Here is a 16,226-nt window from a genome sequence, read left to right on the forward strand (position 1 = left end):
AACCCTCATCTCAAAAACGTTCACTGGCTCTTCCTTTTCTGTACAATGATATTAAGACTCTTTAGAACAGTATATATATTTTTGTCTGAAAATATTTTTATTTTGCGTTTATTTTTTAAATCAACTTTATTAAGGTTTATATTCCCTAAATGCACCCATTATTTAAGTCTCTTACTTCCCAAACCTCTACTTATTTTCTTGGACTTCAAAGCAACCTGTAGTTCATAGTTACCCATGATTTGGTCCAGGCAGGACATGCTCAGAAAACAAAAAAGGAATTTGGTGTCTTTTACTGTATATTTTGCTTGGTACTCTAGTTACCTAAACATTCACAGTAAACTTTATTTTTATAGGGAATTAAAATGCTAAAAATGGGATGGGAGCAAAGGGAGTTTAAAAACTACTTTTGGGGACTTCCCTGGTGGTCCAGTGGTTAAGACTCTGCCCTTCCAATGCAGGGGACACGGGTTTAATCCCTGGTCGAGGAACTAAGATCCCACATGCCGTGGGGCAACTAAGCCCACATGCTGCAACTAGAGAGAAGCCCACGACGAAGAACCCGTGCGCCACAACGGAGACCCGGCGCAGCCAAAAAAAAGAATATATTTCTATGAGTTTTGACAGATTTTATGCATCCATGTAACCACTGATCTTGGGTGGCCTCGGCCTACTGTGGCTTGAAGCAGGATTTCAGTTCCCCGGCCAGAGACTGAAGTCAGGTTGCGGCAGTAAGAGCACTGATCCTAGCCGCTAGACCATGACAGCCAGTGGCCAGTGACAAGGCCCTGGCCTGCTGGCTTTGTAGAAATGAATTTCCAAAAGGAGACGGAAAGTAGTGAAACAAGTAAAGTGTTTATTAGGAGGAAAAAGAGTACATGTGGATAGACACATGGGCAGACTACTCACAGAGAGAGTCGTGCCCTCATGGTAGTTTGAATCACTTATATGGGGCATTTCTTCCAGGTTTCCTCTGGCCAATCACCTTGCTTTGCCTGGCTCTGAGTCAGTATTTGGTTTAACTCAGGGTCCTCCCTTGTATGCATGTATATCTCTTAGCCAAGAGGGATTCTAGCAAAGAGGCCTATGGGTAGGTTGATTACTATGGGGTGGCACCCCTCCCTTTTTGGCCCCTGAGGAGCCTTTCTGCCCATGTGTAGTTGGGAAGGTCTCCTTGACCTCGAGAATGAGAAATACGTGGTCTCTTTACCTCTCATCGGGGCAGGGCCCAGCCTCTTCTCTCGCTCCTGCTGTTATCTTCATCTTGGAGTATCTGTCCACAGGGGGCAAACTCCAGCGGCTCAGCCTGGGGCCTCCACCACCACAGTCCAGTCAAGATATAGAATATTTTATCACCCTAAAATGTCCCTTGTGCCCCTTCCCAGACTATCCCCATACATGGCCCTGGTCTCAGACAATCACTGATTGGCTGTCACTATAGATTAGCTTCATTTTTCTAGAATTCCATATACATGGAATCATACGGTACTTTGTGTCTGAGTTTATTTAGCATAATGTTTTTAAGATTCATCTATATTGTTGCATGTATAAGCAGTTGATTCCTTTCTGTTACTGAATAGTATTTTTATGAATATACCACGTTTTGTTTATCCATTCACCTGTTGGTGGACGTTTGGATTGTCTTCAGTTTTTGGCTCTCATGGATAGAGCTGCTCTGAACATTCATGGATGAGTCCTTGTGTGGGCATATGTTTAGTGTGGTATACTAATTAGGGCTTTTGGTTGCAAAGGACAGAAATCTACCCCAAACTAGCTCAAGAAGGAAAGAAAGGAGGTTTATTGGGTTCCGCAATTGGAAAACCTAGAGCTGACTTAGTTTCCGTCATGGCAGTTCATTAAAAGTTGTCATTAGGAAAATGTCTTATTTGCTTCCTCACTCAGCAATACTTTCTTCTTTGTTAGCTCCATTCTGACAAAGCCTTTCTCATCATGGTCTTAGAGTGGTTTCTAGCAGCACACTCAGACATACAGTCCATCCCCTCAGCAGCTCCAGCAGAGAGAGGAGTTCTCTTTTCCCAACACATTCAGTATAAATCTTTGACCTAAAGTCTCTCTCATTAGGTCATGTGCCCATCATTCAACCAGTTGCTATGAACAAGAGGATGGGATGTTCTGGTTGGCCAGGCCTTACTCACATATCCTCTTCTGAAGCCAGAGATGATGGAGTGTTAGCTTTACCCAATCACATGGACTTGGATTGCATGGGCAGGGGTGGCTCCACAAAGAAACTGGAGCATTGTTCTCAGAAGCAGGGAAATGGATGAGTGGCTGGCAAACCAGCTAATGATTGTCATTCATGGCACTTGAAGTGCTCTGGCATGCCATTCCATCAACCCGGTCCTCTGTTCCTGAATGCTAAGTAGCAGATTTTCTGGTCACTGTAATTGACTCATTCCCCATAGTGTGCTGCAGTTTTCCTCTCTCTGCCCTCGTGCATGCTGTTCTCTTGTCTGCAATACCCTCTGTGGCTATGGCAAGCTTACTCACTCTGGAAGCCCAGTTCAAATATCTTGCACCTTAGATAGCCTTCCTAAATTTGCCCCTGCCTGGATTAGTCTCCGGGCATATTATCTATATTCTGTCATGGTTCTTACCATGATAAATCTAATCATGAAATTTCCTACGATCCCAGCCTCCCCTACTAGACATGGACAGCATGACAAGGGGCCACTGTCTCCCTCATCTCAGTGCTCCCCAGCGCCCAGATTCAGTGCCTTTTACACAGTATGAGCTCCATAAATACTTATTGATTGATTCTGGACTTGCCATCCATTAAGAGAAGTTAATGGAGGTTTTCTGATTCCCAGCAGATGACCAGTTTTGGAGTGTTGTATCAGTCAAATTTCTAAGAATCAGTAAGTCTTCATTTGGATTTTTCTTTCTTTCACTCAAAGAATATTTTAAAATAATTGTATTTTCCCCTCCGATTTTCACCATAGGTAAGCATTGCAGAAAATTTACAAATATAAAAGTATAAAGATGATAACAAGCTGCTTCCTATCTTAAGGCCATTGTGTGTGCTATTTCCTCTGCCTCAGGCCCCTTTCCTGCCTGTTTTTTTATGAGTCACATCTCAGTAAGAACTTCAGTTTTAGACTGAGGTTTTCTCTTGCTTCTCAGTTTTCTTTACATCAGTTATCCTGATAAAAATGTATCCTCTATGTTGATTTGTGTGTTTCTGTCTCTCTGGACTGTAATGTAAGCCCTGTGTGGTTAAAGACCTCATTTAGTTTGGTCACGGTGTATTTCCACTCCTAAGACAGTGGCTTGTACATAATATTTATGGCATCAATTAATGAATGCAGAGGTAACCATTACTTACATTTTTTTGTTTCCTTCCACTCACATAAACACTTATACACTCAGATATATGTGTGTACATATATGTGTATGTGTGTACTACATACGCATGTATATGTATACCTACAGACACTTAATACAAACATAGGATATCATAAAGTACGTGTAATATAATTCAAGGCTACTACACATCCTGTTAGTGATGTTTACTCCTCACTCACCATTCCTTCTGGCAGCTTCTCACTGCAAACCCTGGATGAGCCCTTGCTCTGGCTTCAGGAGCATTCTCAGCCTGCATGCAGGGCAGGCCAGAAGTGCTGGGGAACTCACACCCCAGGAGCAGCTGTCAACCAGGGATGAACAGGGATTGGAGGATAAGTACCCCAGCTCCCTCACCCCTTTGGAGGCACATCCCTGGGGCGTGTTCCACACCATTTCTGAACCCCAGTAGTATCGATGCACACAGTGGTAGCTAGACTGATAATGCTTCATCAGCTTTCTTCCTATCCCAGTGTCACCTCCAATCTCCATATCACTGCTTCCTGCTAAATCAGCCACTTGCCCATTGACAACTAAGTCTGAGAGTTTGCTACCTGAGACAGGAAAAACTGTAAAAATTGTTTTGTAAACAACCAGAAAAAGGCCGTTGCTCCTCTCAAACCCCAGCTCGTAGATTTTGCTTTCTGCTTCCCCCTTCCTCTTTGCCCTTGGATCGAGGGGGTGGACACCAGTTTACAGCGGTGTATCTTTTCTTTTTTGGGAAGTCAGTTGGAGAGAGCCGCATTGGTGCTACCCTGACTCAGAATGCAATCCTGTCCAGCACTGGTAACTTCACAGATTCCTGAGGCATCCACATTATAGCCACCTCTGTATTCAGCTTTGCTTTTATCTGTTTCCAATTTCTGTTTTCAAGGCATTCTGTTTTTCTCTTTCCTCCTTCATCCCTAGGCCCTCCTTTACAATAGCACCAAATAAAAAACCCATCACACTGCTGGAGCTAAAAAAAAGCCTTTGAAAAAAGTCGGGTGTTGTGGCTTGAATGTTCCTAAGCTCTAAAACTGCAAGTTACAGACAAATAAAGGGGCAGGGGTGGGTGTGGGGCGGGGGTCTTAGCCCTGTGGAAGCAGCCCTCAGACCACAGCAGGCTCTGGGGGGCACCATGCCTCTAGTGTGGTTTGAACACACAGATTGGGGCGTCTGGCTTGCTGAATTCAAGTTTGAATTATAGATGTTACTGAATGAAACATTAAGGCTGTGTCTGTTGGGACTGCTCTGGCTCTCTTGCCTGTTAACTCTGGCAGAGCATTGTTCCATTTTATCTAAGCATTCCTTCAACATTTGTGTAGCACTCTTTTCATTCATTCATTCATTCATTCATTCATTCCACACTGACAGTGACTAAGTGCTAGGACTGCAGAGATATCTAAGCCCCATTCTTTATACCCAAAGATCTCAGAATCTAATTAAGGTAGAGAGACAAGCAGATCAGGAGCCTCAATGCATTGTGCTCAGTGCTGTCCCAGGGTGGGTGCTGAGTGGAATTGCTGAAGAGCAAGGACTGCAGAGTCAGCCACACCTGGGTTCCTTGTCTCAGCCTGAGGGATCCAGGAAGGGATCCTGGAGGAGGAAGCAGGACGCAGCCGTCAAGAGCTAAGGCTATGGATTAGATAGCCCTGGCTCTTTAGTAGGCTTTGTACTAAATTGAATTTGCTTAACCTCCTCGAGCCTCAGTTTCCTGATCTGCTAAATGTCTAGAATAACATCTGTATCACAGATTGTGCAAAGTAAATGAGATAGTGTCTGAACTGTCTTAGCAGGGTTCATAGCATACAGTAGCAACTTAATACATGTTTATTAATTTTTAACAGTTAAATCAAGCACAGGATATTGGAAGACGCCCAGTGCAGACAAGGGAGGAGGATATAGATGTGCTGGATGAAGTCATGCCTTGCTGGATCTTGAGGAGGGTGAATGACAGTGCATTGCTGGCCGGACAGGCAAATGAAAGGTTTCCTATTTCCTCGTGGGCATCAGTGAGACCCAGCATATGCCTGTATCAAAAACCTGCAATTTATCAAAAATAAAGCCAGGGATAGTAAAAATCTTGCTGGCCACAAAAGTGGGAGGACCCAGGCAAATAGTCTTCTTCTGGGCCATTATTTCCTGGTGGGCGGTCAGATGTGTATCAGCACGAGAGAGAGCAAGGTGCAGCTGCGCTTCTGGGGGCCCCACTGAACAGGTGACATGTCCGTGTATTTTTACTTAAAATTTGATTTTCTCCATCTCTCTCTCCAGCAAGGGAATGGTCAGAAATGTAACAATTAGAATTCAATATGCTAATACAATGTGTCATTAGCAGAGCCATACAATTGCCTCTAGTGGTACATGTGGGAAGCAAAGCAGGTTCCTGGAAATTAGCTCAGCTTCCCCTCGTCCCCATCTGAATCAAAAGAGCCAGGCTCATTTCAGCAGTGGAAATTTCACTGGGCTGGAGAGCCGAAAACTCATTCAAAAAATTAATAAATTTTCCTCTCCCTTAATTTTTTTTTGTTTGGTGGGGACATATTTCGTGACACATGTCTGCTTCTTCCTTGCAAATATTTCATTCAGACGTGGTCTTCAGGTTTTCAAATTTTAAAGACTTTAAAAAAATCGATTATGGTCTAAGAGGATTAAGAGCTCTGCTTTTGTCAGCTTTACATAATTCTGGACAGAAGATGTACTTGTTATGTTTTTTAATTTTGTTTATGATTCTGCAAGTTATCACCCCTTCTCTCCTGAGTGAATTCTGACTGCATTAGGAAGGTGTGGGTGCTTTGTCAACAGATTTTGGTCAACTGGTGTATTATTTAATGGGTTCAATGGTATCCTCCTTTGTGGCCGCAGCCTTAAATACAGGTCAGGTATCAAGTTCATACTCATGTTACCCTTCCTCCCTCCTTCCCTCTCTTTTTCCCACCGTTCCTTCATCCTTCCTTCTCCCCCTCCTTCCTTCCCTCTACCCCTCCCTCCTTCCTTCTACAAACACTTATTCAGCTCAACACCATTTGAGGCACTGGAGATATACGGATGAAGAAGGCAGATGTAGTTCCTAGTAACATGATAGGAAGACAGGTGATAAACAAATAAACAGTTCACAGATAAGAGCAATCCCAATAAGTGTTCTAAATAAATAGAGAGACGCTCAGGGAGTACCTTTGGAGGGAGCCGTGTGGTTATGGAAGGCTAAGAAAGAGCCAGCCAATGAGCCCTGGAGCAGAGAGGAGCCTGTGACTGCCCAGTAGCAAGGAGGAGCAGCGTGAGGAGATGGAGTGCTACGTGGGTGGCAGATCATGCAATGTGGTGGCAGGGATTTACAATTCAGGATAATGTTTGGAAGAACCGGGGACATTTTTATTTTAGAATGTTTTTTCAGTGAGTTAGGTACATGTGCTGACAACATTTTCCAAACCAAATCTTTTTTTCTGGCTATTTAATTTCACCCTCCACTCCAAAGTTAGAAAATTTGTTTGCACTTGGTTCTACATTTAGTGAGTTCTCTTTCATCAAAAGGAAAAAGGTACTTAACTCAGGGAGTGCTACAGAAACCTCAGATTGGAGTCCTGAAGTGTGTACCTGGAAAAGGTACACACTTTCTTGCTTTCTGGAAAGCAAGAAAATAGCCTTTGTCACAGGTCGTTGCTTTTCTTCCTAAAGCGTAAACTCAGAGGTGCAATTTAGTCAAGTAGTTGATTTAGTTGTATCCAGCTTACCTAATTAACAGCAATTCCATGCTCGATTTTTTGTTTCGTTAACTGAACAAAAGCCATCTCTAATGAGGTACGTATACAGGGCCAGCTGACTTACTTTTTGTGGAGATGGCAGATAAGGAGGGAGGTATAAACATTTGTAGGAAATAGACACAGACATGATATCCAGCATTTTGAACAACTGGTACCAGATAGGCACTGGGCCATCAGAATGCACAGTGGTGTGTGGGTGCCGCCAGGCTCTTTGGAGGGCAAGGAATCAGGTGTATCCTCCAAACACAGGGAAATGACCGGAGCACGTTCATTCCCTCCCAAGAGTCCCCAAAGTCATCTCCTTCCAGCATCAACTCAAAAGTCTAAAGTCCAAAATTTTATCTAAATATGATAGAAATCAGATATGGGTGAGACTCAAGGTATGATTCACCTGAGACAAATTCCTCTCCGGCTGGGAACCTGCAAAATCAGACAAACTATATGCTTTCAAAATACAATGGTGGGAGAAGCATAGGATAGACATTCCCATTCCAAAAGGGAGAAAAAAGGAAAGAAGGAAGGGGTAAATGATGGGTCTGAGGGTCCCAGCAAGACCAAAACCCAGTGGAGCTAATTACTCTAGACCTTGACTTGAGATAATCCTCTTTGGTTGAGGCTCTGCCCTCCAGGTGTCCTGGAGCTGAGGTCCGGCCTTCCAGACATACGGGGGTGGGGACCCCACTCCCAAGGCTCTGGGCGGCCCCACCCTGGTGTATCTGCAAGGCAAGGGAGGCCATCTTGCTATGTATTGCTGAGAGAGAAGAGATAGAACTGATGGGGGAGAAATCATGGGCAGACAGATTTCAGGTCAATAAAGAAAGGCAAAATAGATAGAGCTGCCCTAGAAAGGAATGGGTTTGAGAAAAAAGGAAGTTCTCTAACCAGAAGGACTCCAGATGAGGCTGTGAGGTTGGATAACCCCTAAAGGGTTGTGGCAAAGTCAGCACTGTCTTCTGAGCTTGGTGACATATGGGTTAGGATAGACTGAGAAAGACTGCCTTAAAAAATTCTCAACCTATAGGTTGATAGAGAGATATGTATTTGATATACATATATAAAATTTTTATATTACATCATAATATTAGTTATGTATTCATATACATATATAAAGATTTGAATATATTCTTTTCAGAATTAAATAATCCCATTTTAAGTATGCATGAAAGAACAGTTTGATTTAGTAGATCGTATCACCTGTTTTTCATCTAAGGCCAACATTAAAAATACAAAGCTGGTGCATAAACAAGGTCAAGGAAGAAGCTAGTCATGGAATCTTCCTGTCCAGCATCAGTGTTATGATATGTTGCAGCTGAAGGTCTGGGCGAGTCATCTGTACTGCACTGTATCTTAAACACCTCCTGGCATTTTCCACTTCCTTCTCCAGGTCTTCTAACAGGAATCGACATGAAAGGGTAGCATGTAAGTGACTGCACTGTGGCGTTTCTAATTATGATCAGGAAGGGCACACAATTTACAAAGAGATCTTCAGAATTTATCACAGACTTTATTTCATCTTGCCATTTGGACAGCCCCTGATCATCTCTTCCCATGAGGATAAACTCTGAGAATCCCAAATGATCTTGTAGGACCCTATTCCTATAGTTTTTAAACTGTGTTCTACAGAGGTCTAGTATTGAGAGGGGGACTCAGGCCCTTAAGTGGCGAGGGTGAAAGAGGGATAGGGTGTAGAACGCAGCTGGGACTCAGGCCCTGGGAGCAAACATCAACCGGGGTAATTATGCTTTATTCTCTTTTAGATATTAAGGTTCAAGAGGAGATTCTGCTTGATAAAAAGTGGAGGGCTTTTCTAAAAAAGGGGTTTAGAATTACAGTGCAGACCTGCCTTCTCATTGTACACACAAGAAACTGAGGCTCAAAGACATCAAGGGTATTCTCCTTGGGGCACCCACCTCGTCCATGGTAAAGCCAGGACTATGATCCAGTACTATGATCTGGACTAGGGGTCTTCCCACCACTTGTTGCTGTTGATGAAACACAGAAACTTAGTCTCAGGGTTGGGCACTCGGGAAATCCCCATGGTGATAATGATGATGGATAATGCTTACGAGTTCCTACTATGTGGCCAGTGCCTCAAAGACAATATCTTATTTAATCCTCACAGCAGTGCTCCAAGTTAGGAGCTCTTATTAATCCCATTTTACAGTTGAAGAAATGATGTTCAAAGACATTAAATCACTTGCTGGACATCACACAGCTTCTAGGCAGTAGAGGTTGGATTTGAACCCAGGTGGCCTTAATCCAGAGGCCTCAGCATTAACCCTTCTGCTCTCTTGCCTTCCTACACTCCAGACTTCTCCCAGAGGACAGATACCATCAGATTATTTTATCTAACTTTACCGTATTTTTTTTTACCAACATAGCAATGTCCAGCAACCTTTCCTTTACTGAATGTTCTACTTCTATAGTGCTACGCTATTATGTAGCATGACCTTGATGAAGATAATACCCTTCCTGTATCAAAATGGTTAATCTTCATTAATTTTTACTCATTAGTTGAAGGCTGGTGTAATTTAGAGAAAGTCTAAATTATGGAATACATTTTATTTTATTACTTTTAAACGCATAACAAAATTATTTAAGAATGCTCCCTTCCTGGACTCACTTCAGTGATTTGTTCACTGATACTATTTATATGTAAAGGAAAGGAAAGCTTCATATGAGCACCTTGCTTGTTCTTCTCCATTCTAACTAATCCTGCCAGGTAACCTCTGTGAATGGCCTTATTATCTCTCACCAGACCGACTATGATGGCCTCCAAACTCACTGCCCTGAGCCTCGCTCATCATGTTTTTACTATGTAACTTTCTCAATGACTACTGTTAAAATTCAGCATTAGGGACTTCCCTGGTGGTCCAGTGGTTGAGACTCTGCACTTCCACTGCGGAGGGTGTGGGTTCGATCCCTGATCAGGGAACTGGGATCTTGCATGCCTCGTGGTGCAGCCAGAAAAAAAAAAAAAAAAAATCACAACCCCACCTGCATCAGTGTTTCATTTCTCCACCACCCTTTCCCATCCTTCCCCGAAAGCCCAAGCTAAATGGCTGACCCCCTGGTCTCTCAGATTCTTGGCTGTTTCCATAGCCCTGCGTGGGGTTAACTCCAGCAAGGACCACCTTATTCCCAGTGTGCTCACCTCCTGGAAATCTTCCTGGGTTCTGTGAATGAAAAAATGTTGCCTGCCGTATCAGTAAACAAAGGATGTTGTAGCCATCAAGGCACTACGGTTGTCCCCAGTGGTGAGCCTGAGGGAACTCAGGATGGAAGCAAACAGGGTGCCCACCATCAAGCCCTCAGCCACTGCAGCCATCCCCAGTGGTGCACCCTGAAGGGACTCAGGATGGGAAAGAAAGAATGGGATGCTGGCCCTAAATAGCTAAGGTGCATATCAAAGGGATGATTTCAGTGGGCCCAGACTCTTGCATCTTCCCATACATAGAAAAGTGCTAAATTCAGTAAGATGTCTGGTTTTCTTTAATTAACAGTAATCTTTTACTGGTCTTTACTGACTCCCTGGTCTTTGTTGCAAAACTCCTGTATATCCTGGCTCCTCCCTGATCTCTTCAGACCTGGGAAGTCCTCAGAAAGCCCACCAAATAAAACATAATTCTCGATAGTTCCAGCTCTCAACCATCATCAGTTTCTCTAGTGAAATTTCCTAGGGCTTTGCCCCTCCCTGGGGGCTGCCCTCATATGCAGCTTCATGTAGATCATGTGTTTACTTATCTTACTTCCTCTGCTATACTCTAAGCTCCATGAGGGCAGCCATCTTTACAGTCCTGCCGTCTGGGTACATAGTAAATGCTCATTGAGTGACCAGGATTCTGGGCAGCTGTGTGTGTATAAGGGAGGCAAAGGATGCTTGGCAAGAAAAAGGAGTCGGGGAGACAACAGCAAGTCTAAGGGGTACCACCCACATGAGAATTCCTTGGGGTGCTGAATAAACACATAGATTCTCTAACAGGAGAATTCCTTCAACAGGACATTGAGCGAAAGGATGACTGGCTGCAGTGTGGTCAGGAGGTGGAACCAGAGGGCAGGCGTGTTATGGCTTTTCTGAGCGAGGGGACACCTCTCCTGCCTCTGGCCAAGCTCAGCTCATCGTCCTGAGGGGATGTTCTTTCCAGCATCTTTCCGTCTGGATGACACAACCCTCTGATTGTCCCTCCTAACACCTGACCCTAGTTGGGGAATTGAAGAAGGGATGAGTCCTGGAGTCTGCCCTCATACAAGGAACCCTGCAAGGCCTCTGCTTGTGGCGATGGACCAAAAAAACCTACCTTCCTCCCACACTTAGCTGGAAATGATTTTTAGTGGGTGGTGTCTGGGCTCATTAAAATGAACCTGGCATATCCATAACTTGTATTACCCAGCAACAACCAACCCCTCAGAAATCTGTGCAGGCAACTAAGGATTTTAAAACTACTAGTAACCTCCCTCAGTACCCACTCTCCCTGCTAAATGGTTGAGATTCCAGGCCAGCTGAGTGTCTGCTTATTTACATAATTAATCGAGTAGGAAGTCTATATGTCCCTCCTCAGCTTTCTCTTTTCCAGGATAAATAACCCCCATATCCTCCATCCATAAGCCCCAATTTTACAACCTTTTAATCATTTTTGTGACTCCCTCATGAATCTTCTTTGGGCCATATTTAAGCGTTATCTCAATTTAACAGACATGCTACGCAGGCAATTAGGAGAGAGGAATCCCTTAGAACCTGGGAACGTCTTAGTCCCAATTTGGATCTGAGTGTCTGTTTGTAAGGGTCATGTGGAGGATTCTCATCACCTTTCCTCCTGAGAAACGGACTCAGGATGGGCTGTAAATTTTGCTTTTTCACAAAATGTTCTTCCAAGGTTTCAAAGAACCAATTCCTATCAGGGCAGGAGCCAAAGGACACACCTGAGCCCAGGAGGGAGGAATTCTTTCTCAAATGGGTTTCATGTGTGCCATTTTGGTGCATGGGGACAGCAGGGGTCTACTGTTGGCTGGAGAGAGCTGTCAGCGACCTTGAACCCCAAGCTTCCAGGGGACTTGAGGAGGCCAGGCACTGTCTGACAGCTTGGGCAGAGTCTGCCAGGCTGGCCTGCTGCTCTGTGTCCTGTGATCTTATCTGACCTTTTCCGGAAGGCCATTTCCTTATCTGCATTCAGGCTGAGCCAAAAAGCGGAGCCACTAGCAGACTGGGGAGAGGCTGGCTCTTGAGTTTTCAACACCATGTAGCGGCCAATACATAGCTTAGCTGCCACCAAGTATCCCGTAAAAGGCACCCAGTAAAATTATGGCACAGTTAAGGGAGAAAGGACATTTCTGAGGTTCTTACATTGGGAATTTTCTAACTAGGAATGTTGTGAGAGCAGAACAGAAGAAAGGAGGTGGAGCTGACTGAGGCTGTAACTTGTCATTTTGCAAAGACAAAACCCCGTCGTCACCTTTCCGTGCCGCGCATCGCATCGGTGTTCTCTCGTGGTTCTAATCTCTTCTGGGCTGCATTTTCCCCCTTCCTCAGTGTGGCCTGATATTTCCCAGGGACTCATTTGACAGGGTGCAGACAGCAGGGCTGTATATCTGAGCAAACGTTTGCAAATATAGACATTCCTGTTTTGCTACCATGTCAACAATTTCAAGGTGAAACCCCCATCAGTCCAGCAGCTGATCTGGCGAAGGAGCTTATCGTTGTGTGCAAAAATCAAATAAAATCCTTTGGGGCTTTTCTTAGGCAGCATCGCGTGTAGCTCTGGCCTGAAGATCAATAAAGCAGAACCTACTCTTCATTACACGTTAATAATGTGCAAGCAGAAACCAGAGCGGGGAGCAGGCCTCTCTGTCTCCCCACAGAAAGACGGGCTGACTTTGTTGTAAGCGGCACGGGATTGTGCTGATTATGGCCGCGCAACTCGTTTGCAGCCGCAATTGCCTTTCAGCCTGTGAGTCTCAGAACTAGAGTGCTTTCTGCATCGTGGAGAGCTGCTCATGGCACTCATGACATCTTTAGAAAAGCCATATCCTGGCTTAAAGTGCTCCATAAAGCTCATTAACCGGGCCTTAACCGAGTGAGTTAATAACAATTAATAATCGAGAGACTGAAGCTGTGATACCTCAGGAATGAACTTAGTGAGGGTTCTAAGTTCCCAGTGCTGCCTGAAGCCAGACCTTTTGGTGACTTTGGAGCTAGACATGGCAGAAAGGGTTTGGGACTGTGTATTAGTGTGATAGGGCTGCTGGAACAAAGTCCCACAAACTAGGTGGCTTAAAACAACGGAAACTTATTCTCTCACCATTCTGGTGGCAACAAAGTCTGAAATCAAGGTACAGGTTCCCCTGCAATCCAGATTGAGCGTTCCTGTGAAACCATTCCTAAGCTGAAATGGCATAAAGCAAAGAAGGAATTACCTTAGGGCACATCTTGCACAAACGATGAACAAAATAAATCGAGATAAAGCACAGATGCTCACGGACACAGTTCAAAGCTATGGCGGCTCCGTGCCGAGACGCTGAGTGCAGTTCTCGGGGAAGGCGCTTGGTGGCGCCACTCTTGCTGTTGCGGTGCGCTGCCTCAATAACCACTCGCCGCAAAACAAATGCTGAATACTATTCTCAATTTTCGCCTTGTTTTGTGAAAGTGAAAATCCTCTTCAAATTTCTTTATGTTGGGGAAGACAGGGACTAATGTAGGTTTTTCATAAAAAGAGAAGTGGTGTCAAGCAAACTTTTGAAAAGAGGGGGACTCCTGTATCAGCAAGGCCACACTCTCCCTGAAGGCTTTAGGGGAGAAACTGTCCCATGCCTCTCTCCTAGCTTCTTGTGTTGCCGGCAATTCGTGGCATTCCTTTGCTTGTAGGCACATTACTTCAGTCTCTGCTCCATCACCACGTACGGCCTGCTATGTCCATATTGGGTGCATGTGGCCAGTGTCTGTTCACATGCTGTAACAATTTTTAAATATTCTGAGTACTGTCCATGCCAAGGTCAGTACCTCTTTCACTGGGCGGCTGTGAAGAGTAAATCAGATATTCCGTAGGAAAGCTCTTTGCAATGTGTGAAGTCCTGTGTGAAGGTTTTTGCTGTTTTGTTGCTGGGGAGGTTTCAGGTTGAATCCATTAAGACAGAAGGATTCAAGTCCTGGTGCCTGCTCTCAGAAGTCTCCATGAGTAGAGCACTCTTAAATCACTGCCATCAGCCTGTAATATAATCTTGGCCTGAGGCTTTCCGGGACAGACGGTATGGAGAGATTCATACTGTTATTGAAGGCTTAAAGCTTGGGAATTAAAAGTCTACATTTTTCTTGGAGTCAGGCAGTCCTGGTTCAGGTCCTGGCTCTACCACTGACTGCTGAATGGCCTTGGGTGGGTCCCTGAGCCTCTCTAAGTCTCTGTTTCCTCATCTGTAAAATGAGGTAATAACACCTAGGTCACAGGTTACATGAGGAGTGAATGCAGTGATAGACACAGAGTAGGGTCCACTGCTTCCTCTGTTTTTAAACGTTTGAGTAAGTATAAGTCGTACTGTAGTTTTTCAAAGGGCTTTTGGGTCTCACTGGCCAGGGCTTTGTGAACCGTTGCTTGAGTCAGTCACAGTGAGTGGCAATCTACAAGTTATTGATTTACCTTGAACAGTGGTTCTTAAACCCAACACCTGGGCCCCACTGAGCTTTCCAAGATGTGTTTTCAGTAGAGCAACCTGGTGTAGGAAGACCGGTTTGGAATCAAGGTCCTGGGCCAGCTCCCATGCTTATGACAGGTGTGAAGTTGCCAAGTGAAGCTCTCTGCTCCTCAGTGATAAATAAGAGTCCCATCTCCCAGGGCTGAGGTAGAAACTGTGTAGGTTAATGTATGCAAAGCCATTATTTCAATGCTAGAGTGTCACATGGCCTCAATAAATACAAGCTAGTATGATTCCTGGAATAGAAGCTCCATGAGGGCAAGACTCTGGCCTGGATCATTCACAAGTGGGTCTCCTGTCCCTGAAACCAAGTCTGGCAAGTTGTAGGCGCTTGATAAATATACACTGAACAAATGAATGAATAAATGAATGAGGTTTCCTGGAGGTAGGATCAAGAACCTGAATTTTTGAGCTCTCTCCACGTGATTATAGGATGCAGCCATGATTGAGAACTGCTGGCACAAGCATTCATTTTAAAGATGATGAAATTGCAGCCAGGGCTGCTAAGTAATTCGCCCCAAGAGCACTTGGTTAATTTACTCAACAAATAGTCATTCCTTCCTTTTATTTAACACACCTTCATTGAGTACTTACAACATTGCTGGTGGTATTTAAACCCCAGGTTCTACCAGAAAGAATAAGAGATTGCCCCAGCCCTTGATAAACTCGTGGTCTGGTAGAGGCTTCAGATGTATAAACAAATGACTGCATTACTGTGTGCCACGGTTTCATATTTACACACATGGTGAGCTCAAGGAGTACAGATGAGGGAGTATCGATTCTGCCATGTAGCCAATAGAGACCAGCTGGGAAAGTCACTTATATGTAGGGTGACTGGGGCACATGGTGGCTAGGAGATTCTCAGGCAGCTAAGAGGGAGGAATAGAAGGCACAGGATGGAGCGTGGCACATGGAAGGTCATGGAACTAGTGAATCATCCAGAGAGGCTAGAGCAGAGGGCCAGCGCTCCTGAGATTGCTCACAAAGGCTGGGAGAAGGGCACTCCAAGTGGCAGTAACAGCGAGGTCAAAAGCCAGTAGTCGACAAGTAGATTGAGAAGTTTGAAGAATTGAAAGGTCACCATGTACATGATGGAGAGAGTGGCTAGAGAGTGGCCAGAAATGCAGTTTGATGAATAGACAGGGGCTAGATCGTTCTGGTCTTTGTATACTACAGTAAAAAGGTCAAATTTTACTCTGATTCAATGGAAGCCATTGGTAATTGTAAGCAGGGGACATTCAATGAGCTAAGCTTTAGGGTCACTCCTGTTACTATGATGGAGCAGAGCGGATAAGTCTGCAGTGGGGAGAGTCATCAGGAGGCTGTGAATATAGTCCAGATGGGAAATGACAGGCTAAACTAAGCTGATGGCAGGGGAGATGGAAGAAAACCCATGAATCACTATGTGCTTTCATCAAATGCAGCGGGGGTGTGCGATGTATTTGA

At 44.5% G+C, this 16,226-nt stretch overlaps 1 protein-coding gene across 1 annotated transcript in view; it reads left to right on the plus strand.

Annotated features, from left to right (window-relative positions):
- Nucleotides 1–16,226, plus strand: part of CDH13 (cadherin 13) — a 1,033,853-nt gene that overhangs the window by 72,309 nt on the left and 945,318 nt on the right. The window lies entirely within an intron of this gene.

The sequence above is a fragment of the Globicephala melas genome, chromosome 19 (assembly GCF_963455315.2).
Source record: "Globicephala melas chromosome 19, mGloMel1.2, whole genome shotgun sequence".
NCBI lineage: Eukaryota > Metazoa > Chordata > Mammalia > Artiodactyla > Delphinidae > Globicephala > Globicephala melas.